The 21,120-nt window shown below is 43.5% G+C and overlaps 1 protein-coding gene across 1 annotated transcript in view; it reads left to right on the plus strand.

The window, feature by feature from the left end:
- ANKRD55 (ankyrin repeat domain 55) overlaps positions 1-21,120 on the plus strand; it is a 280,917-nt gene that overhangs the window by 104,055 nt on the left and 155,742 nt on the right. The window contains exon 3 of the mRNA XM_036900197.2: positions 14,696-14,790. The gene's annotated coding sequence lies outside the window, so the exon portion shown is untranslated. The remainder of the gene's footprint in view (positions 1-14,695; positions 14,791-21,120) is intronic.

Consider the following 21,120-nt stretch of genomic DNA (forward strand, 5'->3'; position numbering starts at 1 on the left):
CCCTCCTCCAGTGGCCTCCCACTCAGTTCTCTCCTTCCTGAGAGGGCTGACTTATGACCCATATATCTATCATCTCCCCTTCCCTTCCAAGATTTGCTTGATATATATTTCCTTACTACAGAGAATTGGCAGGAGAAGATTCATGCTCAGGTGGTAATAACCTGTAATAGTTTAGTATGATAGCCTCTATCAGAGCACAATGCCCTAGCCTGGTGCTCCCCAACCTTTTTTCATGTCTGGCACACATAAAAAAATGATAATTACTTTATCATACACTGTGAGAAATAGAAGTGAGAGACAGTGGGCCACAGAGGGCTTGGCCACCGCTCCACACACCTCCCCTCAGGGCTGAAGGGATTGGTGTCCCCCAACTTCTGTAAACCTATTGTGTGCATCAGTTGGGAAGCTCTTACTCCAGTGGACTTTCACGTGTGCGTCAATGAGCCCTAGCAATTTGCGCTGGTGTTTCAGAGGGAGTGAGGAGCTGGTCCAGTGGGTCACCTACTTCAGCTACAGCATCTCTGCTTTCATCTGTTTTGTGTATTAGACCTCTGAATGCAATTTTATTTAAAAGAAAGAGTGTTGGCAGCTTAAAGGAGTTAGAAAATTACTATCTTAAATCCTACCAATAAAATCATTAATGGTAGAAGTGTGGGCAATTATGACAGGGTAGTGAGGGAGGTATTCACAGGATGGAGGGGTTTTCTGAGGCCTTTCCCCTATGTCATTCAGTCAGTATGGTCTGCTCCTTCAGACCTCCATACAGGCCCTGCGCATAATCTATGCATATCCTGCCCCTCTGGCTATTGGGGCTTTGTGTCTGATGTTTTGGTTTTGATCAGACTTGAAAAAGTTTGATGCTTGGAAAAATGATCCTAACCCCAGGTGGAATAGTGTCAGAGCCTGCTAATGTCTTAGCTCAGCGAAACCAAAACCAATCGCTGTTCTTGGCTTTTGCTACCTTTTGTATTGTACTTTGACTTATGTCTGCCATTTTTCAGAAGCCATGCAACATCTAGGAGATGAAAGCTGCTGAAAGGAAGCTTAGCAAAATGAAGTGCTTGTGAGTTAACTGAGCTATTTCATAAGATTGTGGCACTGGCTTGTTTACCTCTTATTATTATTATTATATTATTTTGTTCTTGTTATTGTATGTATTTCCAACCCACCTTGTTACAAAAAGGACTCAAAATGGCAAAGACTCGTTGAATTGTGTTCTACAGAAGAGATTTAATCTTGAAGTTTCAGTTACTTGGTGTTTGATTAATGGCATTACTCAAAACTATCAAGGTTTAAAATGTGAAATGATTTTAAGATTTCAATTGCCTGATTTTAAGTTTAAACCTTGTAGTATTAATGAGTGTAACAGTTTTTGTGTGTGCACATACACGTGCCTGTGTGTGTGTGTTTCATTTATAGTCCATGTTGTTCTATAAAGGATTTGAGGCACCTCACAAAAGAGTTGAAGCAGCAAGAAATATGGTTGTATACTTTAGGGAGAATGTCTCAAATACTGGTGAAGTTTTACCTTCCACCCAGGATTCATCAGTAACATTTTTCTGTTAGTCAATGGAATTTTGGTAACACACTTAACTATCCTTCACGTTTAGATATTTCTCTATTAGCGTTTCCTTTACTGCTTTTCAGCAGCAACAGAGGTAAGCTGGAGGTGCAGAATTGGATAGAACAGACTTGTCTCTGTGACCCTTGCCTCAAATTCCCTTTCTAAAATTCTGAAAGCTCTGAATACAGTTGTCTGATTTATTCTGGATAGTTCTAGGCAAGTGAAATTCTAGTCCTTGAAATAAAAAATTTTAGAAAGAGTCCAATCAAGGTTTATTTCTCGAAAAATATGTCAATCTCCAGCATAGAAAGCCTGTCCTTACCCGGGACCCAGGACCTACTGAAGCAAGTACTCCTGCTCTTGAAGACAAAGAAGAAAGTCAGCTCACCAAGACTGTTTCTGTTTCCAACTCTAACTTTCTCTCTGTTGCCTTTTCACTGTTCCCATGTTTTATATTGTCTGTGGGGCATTTTATTTTAAAACACTTCAATATGAACATTGAGATGTAGTTGTATACGCAAGTTAACTCTAATCTATCCTCTGAGAGCAGTTAGCTAGCACTTAAAATACCCTATTTTTGGAATCTACCTCCAGAGGTGGTTAACTAACAGATTAAGTGCCCCAGCCAGAATCAACACCTTCTAAAGTGGTCACTTGGCATTTCAAATATAACTAACTAAACCCTAGCCCAAAAGGCTTACTAACTGACATAAGGGATATTAAAAATAGTTTTTAATTGATGAAATGAATTGTATTCAAAACAAGTGATTGATTAATAGTACCCTGAAAAAACCTTACCCAAATGAATTATAAACACCTGGCAAGCCCAGCTTGCTGAATACAAATGGTTCAAGCTTGCCGTCTAGGCTTCTGAATTGGCCCTACATTTCTCCATTTCACAGAGCACCCTGTGCCTGACCCAGCACAAAACTGGCCACACCTGCCATCAGAATAGGCTTGTCTCAGATTCAGTGAAGACTTTCATGGGAAATACTGAACAGAAGACCTAAGAGTAAAGGGAGAGTGTGACCAGCTACAGGGCAGGCTTAAGACTATATTTGAGCCTTAATGTGAATAAATGTCAAGGTGTTGTCAGAATATGGTTTAAAATGTTTCATTATAATAGGACTCCTGGTAGCAAAGTTGTGGGGAATGGAACATATAGGCCCCTCCAGACTCCCCCACTTCTAGTGGTGGGAGGCTTTGATATTTACCAGAAAAACTTTATATTTGCTAGAAGGCCCAGTTTGACTTGGATGGATTTCCATGCCATTGCAAATTTCAAATCCATGCTTCAAAGTCCAAAAAGGACTCACTTGCAAATATAGAGGATTTATTTAAATAAAGATGTTTAGTTTAAAGTTGTTTTTTTTCCTTGGGATTTTTGGATTCTGATTGCATTCTGTAAATGTCCCTTACTCACTTAACAGAACTATTTGGTGGGTCTTATCCTTCCTTATCCCTGAATACTCTGTTACTGTGATTTCTAGAATATTTTCTGAACCTCTTTAAATGGGACCCTGAGTTGCCTGCTTGAGCAGCAGCTATGCTCCTTTTCTGTGGCATTTTCTTATAAACCGCTGAATTCCAAGCAGGTTGCAGCAGAAATCCGGAGCCACCAAGGAAAGAGTGAAAGAGAAGAGTGCTCCCCCTGTGTTGGCTGTGACAGGCAGGCACTGCCCGGGGATCAGGGGCAAGCCCGCTGAGGACCCCAGGCTTTGCAGCAGGGTTTCTTTTGAGATTTCATGCCTATCAAATTCATCTTCAAAGAACACAATGCCCTTCTGATTTCTTATTATTATTTGAATGAAAGTCAACCGCTGACTAATTGTGTCTGGGACTTGTCATGCCAAAGCCTGCCTTGGGGCAAGAGGTTGGACAAGATGATTGGGACAGTGAGGGGAATTGAGAGACCTCCTTGGAAGCATCAAGGTGGAAGAAGTTAGTGCAGAATTTGGTACCAGTAATGGTTGTCTCTTTTATTCTCCTCTCTGAACTGTTTGGAATACAGGGAGCCTTGAGGTGCCCACTGACCTAGAGGGGATGAACACTCTTCCGAGGGCTACAGGGCAGTACTCAGACTTAGTTCTCAGTGAGACTTTAGCTGCAGGGCTGGGCAGACGCCAGGACACCATCTCCTGCCTCTCGCAGAAAGATTAGTGCCCATGCAAAGATACAGAACATTTTCCAAGCAGTAATAAGGTCTTGAATACAAGAAAGCAGTGAATCAGTGTGAAAGAAGAACAGAGTGGTGTATCCAAAGGAATACAAGTCAGCTTTCACCAAGTTTTTATTGAGAATGAACTGGATGTTTATGTAAGAATCCTAGTGTATAATAATCATAACTGGATAACAATTATGTTTAACATTGGTTCCTCATTCCATAGGTAGATTCAGTCATTCTCTGTCATTTTGCCATTTTCATGAAATCTGGAGTTACATGACTATCCTCTGTACTACAGAGAAATGACCTGGAAAGGTTGAATTCTCCCTTATTATGGAAGTGACAGTGCTCGACCACTAACTGAATATGGATGGCATCAAGGCACTTATTCCTGGGTCTTTATTATGTCCCACACTCACCAATTTTAACTCTATAGAGAATTGTTCTTAAGATCTTGAGCAGGCTGAGAAGTAAATGATCAGTCACTTGAGATATTGTGTGAATTTTCTTAAATATGGAGATAAATCTTTAGATTGCCTTTGGAAAATTTCGGACTGGCTTATCTCTGATATAAATTGGTTCTTCTCCCTACAATACCTGAAAAGTATTCTAGAACCCAGCAATTCAGGCAATTTGAATTACCTACAGGTATGAACTGGAGCTCCTACAGTGTCAGATGTCTAGGTAAATTCACCAACTCCACATCTGTGAAAATCCCAAGACTTACCCTTAATCTCTGCTGATTCTCTGAGAGACTTTGGGTCATGTGTTCTGTCTTTACATCAGCTTCTCTCAATCCATGTGTGATACTAAGCCTTTTGCCATTTCATAGAAAACAGTTCACTTTCTAAGTATTCCACAAGTAATACACTGTACCAAATGTCTGGGACCCATGAGAGAGAGTGCTTGGGTGGGTCATGTCACATATCTGAAATCCTTACAAGGCCCTCTGGTTCTCTCTCCTATTCCTCAATCTTATTTTTCCTGGAGCTCCATGATCTTTTCTTTCTGTTAAGCAAACTCACCCAGTTCCCCTTAGCTCCTATCTCTACCCTTCCATCAAGGACTTCACAGAACAAAGTGCCTCTAGTTCACAAAAGCCATGTTCCATCAAGATAGCTAAAAATATAACAGAAATTCAGTTGCTTGTACTTATAATTGATTAAAATCAAGTCTGAGTCCTTCATCCATTGAAAGGCAGCACAATGTTTTAGAAAAAGAACTGAATTTAGAGTCAGCCTATTGATGTTTGGAGCCAGCAGCACCCCTCACTAGCCATGTGAAAAAGGCAGCAATCCATTTTGAGCCTCAGTTCATCATCCGAAGATAGAAGATTTACCAGTATTTTGAATTGTTATGCTGATCCAAAGAAATGATTTATGCAATGCCCTCTGAAACATTAGAACAATGGTTCTCAGGACATTTTTAGCTTTACCATGACTGAGAAGTGCTGCTGGCATTTAGGGATGCTGGGTGTCCTGCAGTCTTTGGAGATTCTACATAACACATTACCAATAGCATCCCCATTGAGAAACACTGCATTTGAGTATAGTATCAGTGAAAGGTATGCTACCTCTCACCTTTTGCCTTTCACAGAAAATGCAGATGGCTTTATGCATGATGTGAATAACTCTTTAAAAAGATTTTCCTTATTCTGGATTATTTTAGCTCAACTTTGTTCCAAGTTGATAATTTCTCTGGCATCTGATACGCTGCCAACATTTTAATTATAATCTTAGGCTTTCTTCTATAAGGAGCACCTCCATTTAGGATATCTTTGTTGAATCTTTCAGTTGAAACTATATTTTACCCTCCAGAAGGCAAAAAGAAGGAGGACACATTACGGGATAAAAGCTGGGGGATTTGCCACATGGTGAAGGTGTAAGGAAGCAGGCGATGTTTGCATTGTGCAGCTGTTTGGGCCACAGAGGGTGTTCTCTCAAGGCCAGAATTACCTAATATAAATAACTGGGGTGCTAAAGGCAGGTCCAATTTCAAGTGCCTTTCTCATCCCTCCGCCTTAGCTTGTGATAAGCAAGGTGGCCCTTAATAGGGCCCAGACCCCCAGACCTCCAGGAGCAACACAGTTCTGATTCTCTGTCTTCCCCTGAATCTGTTAAGAGGCCCAGCGTCTGTAAAATGGACTCCTGATTTGCTGTTCTGGCTGCAGTGAAGTGCTGGTCACCCATCTACACTCTCTCTATCCTCAGATATAGACTTAGGACTGCTACCCCTACCATGGAGGTGGACTGCATGAGTAGACTGGGCAGTATTGGCAAACATCGTCCTTGGGCCAGGAGCTAGATGATCATTTGCATTTCTCTCACTTGCTCTGCATCCTGGGAGTTTAATGTTTTGGAAGATGTGTGATGAAGTGATATTTTCTCATAGATATTTTATCATTTATGTAAGGTAGGGAAAAAACCTTGCCTCTATGGGCTTAAAGAGCAACATGTTTCAGATAAGGGTGGGAGGGCCTAGCTGACTGGGAAGATATGGAACCTGTAAACTAGTTGTAACTCTATTGACAGTCAGCAGGCTTAACTATAGGTTTTTGTTCTTAGATCACATCTCTGATTACTTTGACAATGTCACTTCTTCTGGAGCCTTCGGTGACTCTGTGTGTATAGGAATGTTCTAATTTCCTTAGCCTTTCATGTAGTCTATCCGTAATTTGAGTTACCTATTTTTCTGTCTTCTCTTTTATAACTTCCTTCACAAACCATACACTCTAAGTCCCTTAAAAAAAAATACTTGTCTTTCCCTGAAAATAGTTTCCCCAGCTGTTATGGCCCTGGTTAATCACCAACAACTCTACATTCCAGTCTATACAAGCAGTCTAGCTTGTATAATCCAGGGGTGAGTCTAACGAATTTTTCACAAGTTTTCCAGATTAATTTACCTCAGAGTTTGTGAATGGTTGTATCTAAAACACCTCCAACTCTGATTTTCCCACACATTATCAATGTCCTGCAGTTCTCTGCCTCTGTGTGTTTACTTAATAAAGTACCTTTTCCTGGAATGTTTCACTTTCCCTCTAGTTAACCCCTGTACAGTTGTGTGTACATACACACGTGCACACACACACACACACATACACAAGTCAAGGTCCTTCAAGACCAGTTCCAACACTGCCTCCTCCAGAAAGTCTTACCTGAGGGCTAAGCTTGCCTTTCTATGCTTTCTTCACACCTCTACCATTGCACTTACTATAATCAGTTTTGGTTCTTGGTGTGTTTACTTTAATTCACCACTAGCAGACTGTAAACTTCCTAAGGATATGTATTCCTTTTTGTTCATTTTTCATATTCCACATTATTCATGGGAGCAGCTCATGAGAATTAGTTGAATTGAGTTAAATTGATTTGACATGAATTAATTGGGAGACATCTTGATGAAGGTGACAAGTTGGAGGTTCTTGGGAAGATTGCTGATTAGGGTGGAGGACTCTGATTATCATGGAACCTTTAGTAGTCATATTCCCCATCTGTCTTTATTCACACGTGATTGTAGACTCAAAATAATAAGTAAAAACTACAGCTGCTTTTTGTCAAAATCAGATGATTTTGTATCTTTAATCTTGCAGCCAGAGCGGCTGAGCTGATATATTTAATGACTCACTAGACAGACAAAAGTCCGGTCTTGAGAAATGAAAAGGGGGAGTCATTAATCTTCTCTAAAATAAACAGAGTTGTAATGAATCTTTAATCTGAAGAGTAGAGGTCCTGAGCTGGAACACAGCACCCAAGGACCCGCCGAATTCCCTGAGGAATAAAGAGTGCTCAGATGATAACTGATTGTGGGATCATTTTCCCTGCGGTCTCTGAGGGAAGCTCACAGTATCACTAGCATTTAGAGGGGCTTTATAAAAATAGCTGCCCCAGCTTCATGAGAAAGGAAAGTTTGTCATCATCATCAGGACTTGCTTTTCTAAACTTGATTTGAAGCTTTGCGGTGCCGTTCAGTCAGCATTTTGTTTTTGGTTGCCTACCGCCCCACGAACCATCCCTGTCCACAAGAGTTCCTGTTTCTTTCTGAGGCATGAGAAAGATTCTATCCTCTACTTTCCCAGTATTCACTTATTCCCAATCCTAATTGGGCCAGTGCCCCCTCAAGGTCATGAAGCACTGCCTTTCTTTGCTGCCAGCCAGGCTCAGCAGTCCCTCTTGCCTGTATCCTGCTTGACTCCCAGGGGCACTTCAGACTGCTGGATTCCCTTTGCTGACCTGGCTTCCAAACTGATTTGCTTCTGCTTCTGTCTCTTACTTTTTCTTATGCCTCTCTCCTTGCCTATCATTTCAACATTGGCATCCCCAAACTGCTCTCTCACATCACCTCTCTCCTCTCTCTATGGTTCTCTTCCTTGACAGTGTGATTTATTTCAACAGAAGCTCAATGCCAAGGGCTCTCAAGCAGAGCCCTCTTCTAAGCCAGAGTCTCATTTCTTAAATGCCCTGTTGGACGTTGTTTAGACATTTTATTGGTATTTTACTCATCATTTCTAAATCTGTGGATTATCTCTGATCCATCCTACTCCCATCCCTTTTCAAGTAAACTCCAGTGCCTATTTTCCATTTTCCCTATTTCCTATAGTAGCACCACAGTAATGCCAGTCACCTTGTACTCTAAATCCTGGAACATGTGTGACTTCCAACCTCTTTTCCATTCTGCTTTCTTATACACCAAATTCTTAGAGTTCAGTCCTGTAGATTCTGTGTCTGAATTGTTTCTAATAAGTCTCCTTTCCACATCCACAACATAGTCCCACAGTGGCATAGCTCTCACTGTGTTCTGTCTCACAGTAGCCTTTTTACTTGTGATCCTGTTACCAACACTGTTCATCTTTAAAAATCCTAGGTGCCAAGGTTCAGGAATCTTCTCTGCTGGATACAATTCACATGTGTTGTCACACATTATTGCTGGGAATGAAGCACATCTCTGCAGCTTCACTGGGAGGGGACATCTGGCAGCTTTTACCTGTTCTCCTGGACTGTACCCCATACACCTTTCCCTTTGCTGGTTTTAATCTGTATCCTTTCACTTAAATAAACCATAACTGTGAGCATAACCATTTCTGAGTCTTGTGAGTCCTAGAAAATCATGGAGCCTGAGGGTGGTCTTGGGGACCTGTGGCATAACACACCATTCACAAACTTCAGAACTTTAATTCTAAATTTATAAATTGCTAGTGATGCCTTCACAATTACAACCCACCAGTGAGTCCTAACACATGGGTTGTACTTTGTAAGGGCTGGGGAATATGTCTTTTTCATCTTTTTATACCCTCCAATGCTTTGCACAGAGACTGGCTCAGAATAGGCATGCAGATAACATTCAATTTTAAGTGTTAGAAGCAAAATGTTGAGCACTATCTCTCTAGTTTGAATCCCATTCACACGCCCAAGAAGTACTATCTAAAGCTAAACTGTTTAACAAAGAGACTCAAATATATGGTAGCTTAAGTAAGTCAGACTGTTTATTCTCCTCATGAACCAGTCTTGACATAAACAGTTGAGATTGGTGGGGCTTTTCCCACATGGTCACTCAGGAATTGGAGGTCTTTCTCAGCCATCTCATAGGCAGGGGTCAGCAAACTACAGCCCACAGGTCAAACCTACCGTGGCTAGTCATGTGGTCCCACCTAGCTGCAAGGGAGGCTGAAAATGTCATCTTCAGCTCAGGAGTCAGCAATCTTTTTCTGTAAAGGGCCACATGGGAAATATTTTTTACTCTGAATGCTCCATGGTCTCTGTTACAGTCCCTCAATTCTGCTAATGTAGTATAAAAGCAGCCATGCACAGCGGAAATACATGAGTGCATTCCAATAAACCTGCATTTATAAGATGCGGTGGGCTGGCCTGGCCCACAGGCCATCATTTGCCAAATCTTCACTAGCTGGGTGGCCATGTGTCTACGTTAAACTCTGGGTGTTCCTATCATTAAAAAGAAGGAGAAAAGAGGATGGAGGTGGGGGTGGGACTATCAGTCACTGACACAAATACTTTTTGTGCCCAGACAGATCTTGAGAATAGTTATCCTCATTCTTGATTTATTTATTGGTGTGCTTTGCATGCTGACTCTTATTACAAAAGTATGTGTGTTGGAAAAATTGACCCATTTACCATGTTTTAAAAGTAGTCTCCATGTCCTGAGTTCAGCTCCATACTAAAGAAACTTGACAGCCCTCTCTGTTCTGTTTCCAGTGATCTTCAGCTAATTCATTTTACTGGTTAAAATTCATGAAACCCTAGGCATAACTTTGCAGGATATGGTTGATTTCCTCTCTCCATTCATTCCACCTCTTTCTGTGTGCCCCTCCTGTACTGCAGAACCTAGAAGGCTAAAAACTGCATTTCTCAGACTCTTGTATCAAGGGTTCTAGATGTAAACTAGTTTCCACAACTGAATGTACTTGGGCAAGATCTGAACCACAGAGGTAAGACAGAAGCTATCTCCCAGCTGCTACTTCTGCCGGCAAGCAGGTACTGAGACAGCTGGAATCAGTATTCTGTGATTCTGTCACCAGCTTTGTAGGTATGAAGAAGCAGTTGTGGCTGCCATGCTGGGCCATGGCTGCTACTGGCCCCAGAGCAGGCAGCGGACATCTCAGCAGACAGCCACAGCAGTGCTGAAAATATAGCCTGGTGAGATATAGTGAGTCATAAGAAATACATATTTGGTCATTGATGACCAAATATGTATTTCCTGGGTGTATTTAGTCTTCATCCACTTCATCCATTTCCTGGAAACACTGCAGTCTTAAAGGTGAAATGGGTGTTTTGTCATGTTAATGAGAGACTTCTGGACCCCCACCCAAGAGGGCTGGAGGCTGAATCAGCTATGGCCAATAATTTGGTCAATCATGACTATGCATAAAGCCCTCACAAAAGCCCCTGGGAAGAGCTTACCACTCTCTTCTCTGCTTGGTTGCATTCTGCTTCTCAGTCAGGGAGAGCGTCTATGCTCCAGGAACCAGGATGCCTCCACATGTCACCAAGCCAGGCCCTAAGCTCCTTTATTGGAGACATTGCCCTCTGTATATCCTCATCTGACTGTTAATTTGTATTTTCATGGTATCCTTTATTAAATTGGTAATTGTGTTTTCCTGAGTTCTGTGAGCCGCTCTAGCAAATTAATCAAACCCAAAGGGGGAGGTCATTGGACCTCCAATCTGTAGACAGGAGGTCAGAAGCATAGGGAACTGCTGGGGCTTATAACTGGCATCTGGAGTAGGGGGTGGAGGGCAGTCTTGTAGGATGGAGCCCTTAACCTGGGGAATCTGGTACTGTCTCCGGGCGATAGTATCAGAATTGAGTTAAGTTCTTGAACACCCTGCTGGTGTTCAAGAATTGCTTGGTGTTAGTATGTGTGGGAAGACCCCCTCCCAAATACTTACACACATGGGAATTGGGTCTGGGACCCCAAATGGAGTTATACTTCTATTACTGCTGTGTATAATGTTACATATACAAATGTAAGAAAGGAACATACTCTTGCACCTGGAAATGTTCCAGATGGGAGCACCAGAACTCAAGGAGAAATCACCAGAGGCAAATGACCAATTTGCAGGACCATAAATAGGCTTTCTTCTCTAAGTATACTCCCTAGCCACAAGGAAGACAGTCAGGTTTTTATCCTGATTTTATATGCAAGAATATGTAGGCAAAATCATTTGTTTCTGAGGAAATGCTGACTGTTTGCCTCACAGGTTATTATTACATCTTATAGTTGTATATGTTTGGGGGGTGTCATATCACATATTAGAGTTCAGTTTCTTAATCTGTGTAGATAAAATGAGAGTTCCTGTGGCCAGATTCTCACCTGGCCCTGGTTGACTAGTTCACTGCACACCTGTGGGCAATACATGGCTGTTGACTCTATATAAAGAGCTCCGCCCAGTGCTCTGGACGCAACACGGTGGCATGGCTGCAAGGCTGCAGGAGAGCAGAGCAGAGGCTGGAGTGGTGGTAGCGCTGAAACAGAGCCAGAGGATGGCTGTGAGGGGCGGCTGTGCAGGCAGAGAGGCCCAGAGGCCCAGAGGATGGCTGTGTGGACAGAGGGGCCCAGAGACAGAGACCGGCTTGCTGCATGCAGACTCACTCTGAGTGAATGAATGGGATTCTAGTGACTGTCCTGCCACCTGAAAATAAAGTTGGGTATAACCCTTTCACCCCAAGAACATTTTGCTGTCATTTTCTTTGGTCACACTGAATCCATAGCGAACTTGCCCAGGGCTGAAACCCATTGGCAAGACAATTGGTGAAAGTCGGCAGGGTTCATTGTTGACCAAGGAAAAAGACAGGCTGCCCTTATGGGAGGGGTGCTTCAGTGGGCTGCCCCTGTGAATGGGGAGACAGTGGATCGTCCCCCAATGGGTATGTGGTCTGAGGTGGCTTGCCTCCTAGAGGACTGGGCCCCACCCCAGGACTGGAGGCAAGTGGAGGTGACACCTGAGGCAGTAGGGGTGGCCCTTGATAGAGTAAGCAGATCCTTTGAGAAGCAGAGTGCCCGTGAGGCAGTGGGGACTGTGGGTTGGCTGCTTTTCACAGTATTAAAAAGGTCTACAGAGGAGACCCAAGAAATTGTGGCACAAGAGCACGAGCTGCAGACTTCTGTGGATTCCCTGAGGAAGGAGATGGCATTGATGCGGGAGGAGGCAGCACAAGAATGCCAGCAGCAAGGTGCCATTGGACACAAGACGGCAGCACTGCCAGATGTTCTGAAGGAGGAAGAGGCCATCAAGGAAAAAGACGAACTCCTGAGGGAAGCACAGGTGGAGATGGCACAAGAACGTCAGCTGCGAAGCATTGAGGTGAAGGTAAGAGACCTTCTGAAGACTGAGCTGGCATTGTTGTGAGGCACTGTAGCAGAGGAGGTACTTGGGGGAGTGGAGAGAAAGGTGCCATCAGTCCCAGAAATGGAGGAGCTGGGGAAGGATGAAGGGGTGTTGCCAGAGGCACTGGCCCCTCCTGTATTGAAAGCATGCCCAGTGGTTGTAAAGAAAATAAAGACCCAGCAGCTGAAAGTTCCCCAAGGAGAGGAGCAGCCCCCTCCCCAGGTCATGGAGCACTCTGTGGTCTGCCCCTATACTCAGGCTGAACCGGTGGCTGTGGACTTAGGGGTGGATGGAATTGTTCTGCCTGGATCAGAGATGGGAAAGCTGTCTCCCTGACAGTGCAGCCTGCCTTGAGGCAACGATTACAAAATGCGAGGTGACATGTACAGTAGCTGAAGCAACGAGAACCCAGAAAGAAATAAGAACTGTTACTCACAGGAGGAATTTGAGGGACCCCGTGAGGGTTACAAGGACCCAGATGTGGGTTGATTTGATATGGGCAGGAGTAGATGGAAGGTAATTAGATGGGAAGCCAAATAGGATCTTACTGGAGCCATGGCAACAACTGAAACCAGAGCAGCAGTTCCAGGCATTAAGACCAAAGAGGCAGAGGTCAGAGACAGAGCCACGAGTCCGGCGTGTGTGTCTGCAAGACTTTTTGCTGGAGAACAATGTTCGAGCTTCCTTGCACAGGGACCATTGCAGAGGACTAAGGGCACATAGATTGAGAGGAGAGAATCCTGGAGGGGTGGAGTGTGGATAAAATGAGAGTTCCTATGGCCAGGATTCTCACCTGGCCATGGTTGACTAGCTCACTGCACACCTGTGGGCAATACATGGCTGTCAACTCTATATAAAGAGCTCCACCCAATGCTCTGGGCGCGACACAGTGGCAGGGCTACAAGGCTGCAGGAGAGCAGAGCAGAGTCTGGAGTAGTGGCAGCGGTGAGGACAGAGGCCCAGAGGGTGGCTGTGTGGGACGACCGTGCGGACAGAGGGGCCCAGAGGCAGAGACCGGCTTGCTGCATGCAGACTCACCCTGAGTGAATGGGATTTTAGTGACTGACCTGCCACCTGAAAATAAAGTTGGGTATAACCCTTTCACCCCAAGAACGTTTTGCTGTCATTTTCTTTGATCATACTGAATCCATAGCGAACTTGCCCAGGGCTGAAACCCATTGGCAAGACATCCATCATATGACAACGTAAAATAAAATAACCTCCCTAAGTGCCTGTTCTAAAAATCCCATGAGCTATTAGTACAATTAAACCAGGGACCTGCTACATCTCTTTTTTTCCCTGCAGGACTGAGCCAGCCAGATTCATCTTAGTGTTATTGGTGACTGTTATGGGATGAATTGTGTCTGCTCCCTCATATTCATACGTTGAATCCCTAACCCTCTAAATCTCTCAGAATATATGGAAATAGGGCCTTTAAAGAGGTGATTAAGGTAAAATGAGGTCACATGGATGGGCCTCAATCCATTATGACAAGTGTCCTTATAAGAAGAGATCAAGACACACAAATACACAGACTGAGGGACGAGCATGTGAGGACACAGTGGGAAGATGGCCATTTGCAAGCCAAGGAGAGAGGAGGGCCCAACCCTGCCATTGCCTGGATCTCAGATGTCTAGCTGCTGGTATCATGAGAAAATAAATAGATTTCTCTTGTTTAAGCCACCCAGTGTATGAGATACCTTGTCATGGCAGCCCTAGCAAGCCAGTACAGTTACATTAAAATAAACTTTCCAGAAAATTGTTTGGCAGCAAGGGAGGAAAACACTAAGGAATTTCATAAACCGTCCACATTGTGACCCACCAGGCCTCTGCCTCTGCAGCCAACAAGCCCACAACTGGAACTGCTTAGCTCCCATTTACAGGCTCAGGACTGCCCTCATTCATGGGGAAGCTTATTTCAAGCCCAGGTGTTATGATCTGAATAGTTCTGTTCCCCCAACCCTGCAAATAATTCATTGTTGAAAATGAATGCTCAATGGGATGGTGTTAGGAGGTGGGGTCTTTGAGAGGTGATTAGGTCAGGAGGGTGGAGCCCTCATGAATGGGATCAGTACTCTTATAGAAGATCCTATACATCTCCCTAATCCTTTTCCTCTGTGTGAAATTATAGAGAAAAAGATGGTGGTCTACGAATCAGGAAGCAGACCCTCACCAGAACATGAATCTGCCAGTGCCCTGACCTTGGACTTTCAAGCCTCCAAAATTGTGAGAAGCAAATTTATCTTGTTTATAAGCCACCCAGGTTACGGTGTTTTTGTTACAGCAGCCCAAATGGACTAAGACACTAAGTCGAGTAAGTAACCTTGTTAGCTCAGCATCAAGTAAGCTTTGGCTCACCTGTCTCAGATGCTGGGATTCAGAGAATGCAGGGACCTGCCCAAGGCTGCCTACAGAGCTTGGTGGTACCCTGATTTCCAGAGCCATTCCACTGAACTAGGGACTCCCAGCCTTTTTCATTTCTGATACATATGGAAGTTTTAATAGTTTATGACACACTGCTGTTGGGAGGGAGTAACCCAAGGGGTCCCCCAACCCAGGACCTGCATTCCCAAGGGTTGAGAGGGCCAATTTCTTGGGCACATTTATAACTCACTCCTGTGAAGGCGCATGGCTGGGGACCATGGTGCTGTGCCCTACTCCGTCCATTAATGGCAATAAGAAGAACTGTGAGTATACCCTGTTGTCTATACTAGTATCTGAGGGTGGCTATGAGATGCCTATGAAGAGTGAAATGATGTTGCCTTCTGAACATTGAATGATAAGATCAATACACATTAAGCCAGAAGAGGGATATACAACTTTACTTGAAAAAAGATAGAACATTGTTGATTATAACTTGACTAAAAACATAGAATATGTAAAGAAATGATGAGTCACCAGCATAGAAATCCTGAAAATGGTGGGATTAATATCAGCTGGGACTATTCCAGGATGGAAAGCCTTTGCTAGAACCTTCAATTTCTCCCATTATCAAGACTTTCCCAGTGGTGAGACGGATATGCTGGCTATTTCTGCCTGGTGTTATTACTACACATTCATCTAAACCTCCTTATCTTGATTTCGTGCACACAAAGCATTCCTCACTTTCATTTGCCTCCCATGTAAGTCTGCTTAGGGAAAAAAAGTGAACTGAAAGTAAGGACCTTGAAGCATACTGGTCCCTGAGATAGGGATGTCTCCTGATAAATCAGTGAGATGATTTCTGATTATGACTTGAGTTCGTATGACATTTCTTACAGGGAGATAATTCTCTGGGTCAGGCCAAGGAGCTCTTTCTTGTCCATGTGATGACTATATTATATTTCTTGTAAATTGATTTTTTGACATCCTTGTGTCTCATGAAAACTATTTACTTTTATTGGCATGGATAACTCTTACAACCGGATGGCCAGGCACTTCCAATAATGAGATTCCGAATCTCTGGGGGAGTGGATGGACCTAATTGAGGGCCTGTAGCATGAGGAGGTGTCGGCTCCAGCTTCCTTAAACCACACTACCATCTCTGTTTGTCTCTCAATTTCCACATAATTCATGTCTCTTTTAGAAATAAGATATAATCTTGAAACGAGTTGTACTGAGTGGTTCTGGTCTCCAAGTTCAGAGGACCCTGAAAGAATTATGTATTTTAATTCAATAAATCTGACCTATCCCAAATCTCTACAGCCATACAGAAAGACAAATTGAAAATTTCTCCTTCTAATATTGTGCCTGGCCAACTATTCACCTTGGACTAAAAAACTGAGCTTTTTTTCTAACTCTAGCCAAAAAAAAAAAAGGTTCTGATTAAGTATGTCTGGGCTAGAGCATGAAATCTGCATTTTTCAAAGTTCCCAAGTGATGCTAAGTACTGCTGATGGGCCACATTTTGACTGTCAAGGCTCTGGGAACATGCTTAGGTAGACCAGGTGGTTACTTACATGCTGGGCTTCAAGGAGCAGAAATCAGGGCTCCTAGTCCTACAAATACTGATCCTACAACCTGTCGTTCTACCTTTATGGTTTTGTGCCTTTGTCTCTAAGAAATTTTTCTATTCCCAAAAGTTCTTTGTTACAATGCAAGTATTCTTTGATGAAATCATACAGTAGTATGACTGGCTAATACCATGATCTTCAGGAATACCTTAGTAGGGATTTCTTGGCAGCCAGTTGGAAACAAAAGTGGCAACTGAACTATGAGGAATGTTGCAGTATAAAGGGATGCTATTCAAAAGAAACAAATATCAAATAGAAATGCTTTTATTTGCAAGTAACAGAAAACCCAATTAAGAGTGATTTAAGCAATGTCACCTAATGTGATCTACTCATGTGACCTAATAAGAAGGTTAGCAGTTCAGAGCTCTAACATATCAAAAATCCAGGCTTTTTCTGTCCTCTACCAGATTCTCCGTCATGGTTATTAGATTTTTATTCTTATACTTACTGCCTCATGGCCCCAAAATGTCATCACTTCCAATTTGAAAATGGAAGGAAAAGGAAGGAGTTTCATGAGCCACATATCTGCCTTTTACTAGGAAAGTGAATTGCTTAGTAGAAGCTTTAAGCAGGTTTCTTGCATATGATTGTCTGAACTGGATAACTTCCCTTTCCTTAAACCAGTCACTGGCAGAGGGGAATCGGGTTACCCTGGGCCAAGAGTAGCCATGACTCACGCTCTTGAGCTCAGAGGAGGAACCTACCTTTCCCAGTAAGAAGGCAAATCAGGGAGTGAAATATGGGGCAAAAGGCATTGAGTCGACAGTGAACGGTACCTGCCCTGGGAAGAAACCAGTTCATACTTGTAAGGGAGGCAGCAGAATGCCGAAGCCCAATTTCACCTATGCTTCCATTTGGGCCAGATCCAACCCCACCACCCACTTCCTGATATTTCCCCAGGACTTCTTCACTTTAGAACAGGAGAACCAGTTTCATGTTTACTTTGAGTTCAGGAACCTGGCCAGTGGGAGGTGGGAGCAGAATGTATAGTGGGTGTTCAGTCAATATTTTCTGTCTGACTAAAAGGGAATGTTAGAAGAGTGATTTGAAATGTTAAGACTTGAGACTTGGAGAAAGATGTTCAGAAGTAATGGGTCTAGTTCTTTGAATAAAGCAAATCTAATAAAAATATAATCTTCCTTAAGCCTCAAAACAATTCTACAGTATAAGGATTGCTTTCCACATTTTACAGATCAGAACTCAGAGTAAGAATTTTGCCCAAAGCTACATAGCTTGTAATTGGAAGATTTAGGATTCCAATGGCTTCTCTCATTGCAAAGCTCTGAATCCTCACACCGACAACTCTGTACCCTCACACGAGAACTTATACATTCAGGTGAGGATCCTTCTATAGTGAATTTTATACACTTGTTCAAGGGCTCTGCTCTACTGAAAAAGTTTCTGTATCTTTCTTTTGGGTTTGCCTTCAGGCCCACTTACTGGCCACATGTGCACGCACTCCTACACACACACACACACACACACACACACACACACACACAGAAAAGCTCTATACCTTCAAGGGAGTTACATCTCAAAACCATGAAGTTCTAGACCTACACCATCAAACATACAACTCTATCTCAGAACACCTCTCACTTCTCCCTGCACCTCCGCTGCCCCAGTCATTGTTATCATCCTCCTGTTACAAAATCATTGCAGGATTATTGAGGAAACACAGACCTTTGGAACAGATACAAAAAAATCACCCCAGGGCTGCATTATGATTTTCAGCATCATATTTGCCTTCCTCAGTGTTCTAGTAATTTTCCTCCACTGGATACCTATTCACTACAGATATAAAAATCTTTTCACTCTCTCATTGGATATCTTGTCTGATGAGAATCCAACTCAGGCAATTACAGAATTCTAGTGGAGGGCATCTCATTTGGCCAGCCTGTCCACTGATTTGTTTCTGCCTCCATTGATTACATTTCTTTTGAGTTGCCTCCAGCAATTAGGCATTCAGGTCCTCCAGGCGACGACCAGGACTACGGACCCCCAGAGAAACAATGTCTGGGAACCACACCTGTTCATTTAACTCGAGGACCCTTGGTTCTTCCTGGTGGGAAATTACTTGGCTTCTGTTAGTGTCATTGGCCTTCCTCAGCTTGCACATAACTGGGCCTGGTTGTCTGTCCCCTTATCGGAGCTGCGAAAAGGGTTTGGATAGGATGAGAATGCCCCATGCATTGGCACCGTTCTCATAAACAGTATCTCATAAACCATCAAATCGTGATGCTAGATTTGCACAGCCATTTCAGGAGAAATAAAAGGGAGATAATGTCTTTTCTACATTGCTGATATGAGCTCATTAGAAAATATAGCAAAAGGAGAAAGGGAAGGATGAGTGTAAGGTGGGTAGATGGAAAAAGAAAGCCAACTCTCACCATGGGCTAGGAATAGGCCTAGGCATTTGCTTTATATTATGTCATTTCATCCTCACAAGCCTGGGAAGAAAGTATTGTTTTTATATTTTACAGATGAATATATTGAGGCTCAGAGAGGCTGAGAAATTTGGCCAAGGTCACACAGCTTGTAAATGGAAATCTATGACTTGAATAGTCTCTCTGAGTCCAGAGCCTCTTTTTGTAACAATTTCATTTTTGGCCACTTTGAACACTGTTTTGGAAAAGGCATGAAAGTAGAGTCCATCCTGCTGCTTCTGCTATGTATTTCAAATTGTTCCTGTGTCTCTAACAATAGCATGAAGATGATAATCACTGGCATGAAACCACTGCCCCAACATGCTGTGGAAAGCTAAGACATGGCATTTTTTATCCCTGGGCTACAAAGATTAGTGCATAGGGATATAATATCCAGGAAGACATAGGCCTAAGATGAATGAAGATAGCCCTAGAGATCCCTTTGCTTTACTGACATCCATCTAAACAAGCTTCCCAGGCTCCAAACTCCCAGAATCCTTTTTCCCTAGCAGTTCATTCTCTGATCTAGCCAGACTTCTGGCCCCGCTTCAGGGCCCTCCTCCCACATACAGGCTAAGAGCCAGAGTTCTGCTGGGCTGGGAGTCACAAAGCTGGGAACAGAGGCAGCCTGGCCTTTATGACTGCCCCCCACATGCTTGGGAGTACCCTTCTTTCTTATGCTATCTCCCTTTTAATTCCACCTTCTGACTCTATGTGAGTATAAATTGTAAATCACCAGCAGCTGAAAGTATTCAGCAGACCCAGCTTTAGAAATGAGTTATTTGAGAAACACTGATGCTGAAAACAATTATTGCTGTGTTTCACCTTTCTCTATCCCTACTGTATCATCTAGACTCATTAGCATTAGATATAAACCTGTATTACACACACACACACACACACACACACACACATGCACACGAATAGCTTATATGCATAGGTTTATATCACTTACAGAGCCAGCCCTCACCATGTGTCAGGCACTATGCTGACTTTACACACCCACACTATCCGGTTTTATATAGAGATATATGTTTCCTTGCATTTATATCTGTATCAGCAATCCTAGGCCAAGGGAGTGCTTGTCCTCTGAGGGAGCCCCTTGGCTGCAAAGTCACATTTGATCTAATGGGGTTGGAGGTGGTAGAAGATGAGGCATAGGACTCACAGGAACCCTGTTGTGACACTCACCGAGTCAGCGGAGCAAGCCCCTTGAGGAAGCAGTGCAGAGTAGTGGTAGAAGCAGGTACTTTTAAGTTGAAGAAAACTGGGTCAGAGTCCTAGCCCCCCACTGACCATCTGGCTTTATAGACAAGTTTCTAACCTCTTTAAGCCTCAGCACCCTCCTTTTTTAAATGGGAACTACAATCTCTACCTGACACTGTTGGGAATATTAAATAAAAGAACTGTTCGACGGCAGCTGTGATCATTACAACATGACTCTTTCTTCTGGGTCACTAGGGGTAGCAGGTCACCACTGTCCTGGACCTACTGTTCATTTTCATTTCCTTTATAAAGTTCTGAAAAACGTAAACACTGAGATTTTTCCCTTAAATCCCATAAAAAGTATTCAGTTTTCCTTTGGTGGAGCAAAGGCCTACCTGCAGCGCCGTCTATCAGAGTCTGATGTGGGATGATACTTGAGACAGAGTGGATGGGGAGGTGGATCTCCAAGTGATCCCAGCCTGCTCACTGTGCGCTGCCAGAGAGCATTCGTTCCTGTCCCATGCTCCTCCTTCCCATATCACTCCGCTTGGTCCATGAGGCACAGCTCTGTAAGCAAGAAGCAAATGGACTCATAGTAACTGAGCTAGAGGGACCATCCTTCTCCTGCAGCCCAGCCCCAGCTGTTCTCCTTGGTGATAGGGGGAGAGGCCACCTAACCACACCCATGGCAAAGGAAGGGCAGAGCATGTTGGCCTGGACACAAAGACCCTGTGGAGACGGTGGACTTTACTGGCTCTGCCCTGCTGCCAGTCTCCAGTGCTTTTTAGGGAATCTTAATACCCACTAAGCAGCTCTAGGACATCTGGCCAGAAGATACAGGAAGCTGCTCCATAGTTCATCCACAGAAGCCATATTTGACTGCCAGGGGCCAACATCAGCCAGTTGCCTTGGCTGGGGTGGGAGTTCCACCT

Source organism: Manis pentadactyla, chromosome 2, assembly GCF_030020395.1.
Source record: "Manis pentadactyla isolate mManPen7 chromosome 2, mManPen7.hap1, whole genome shotgun sequence".
NCBI lineage: Eukaryota > Metazoa > Chordata > Mammalia > Pholidota > Manidae > Manis > Manis pentadactyla.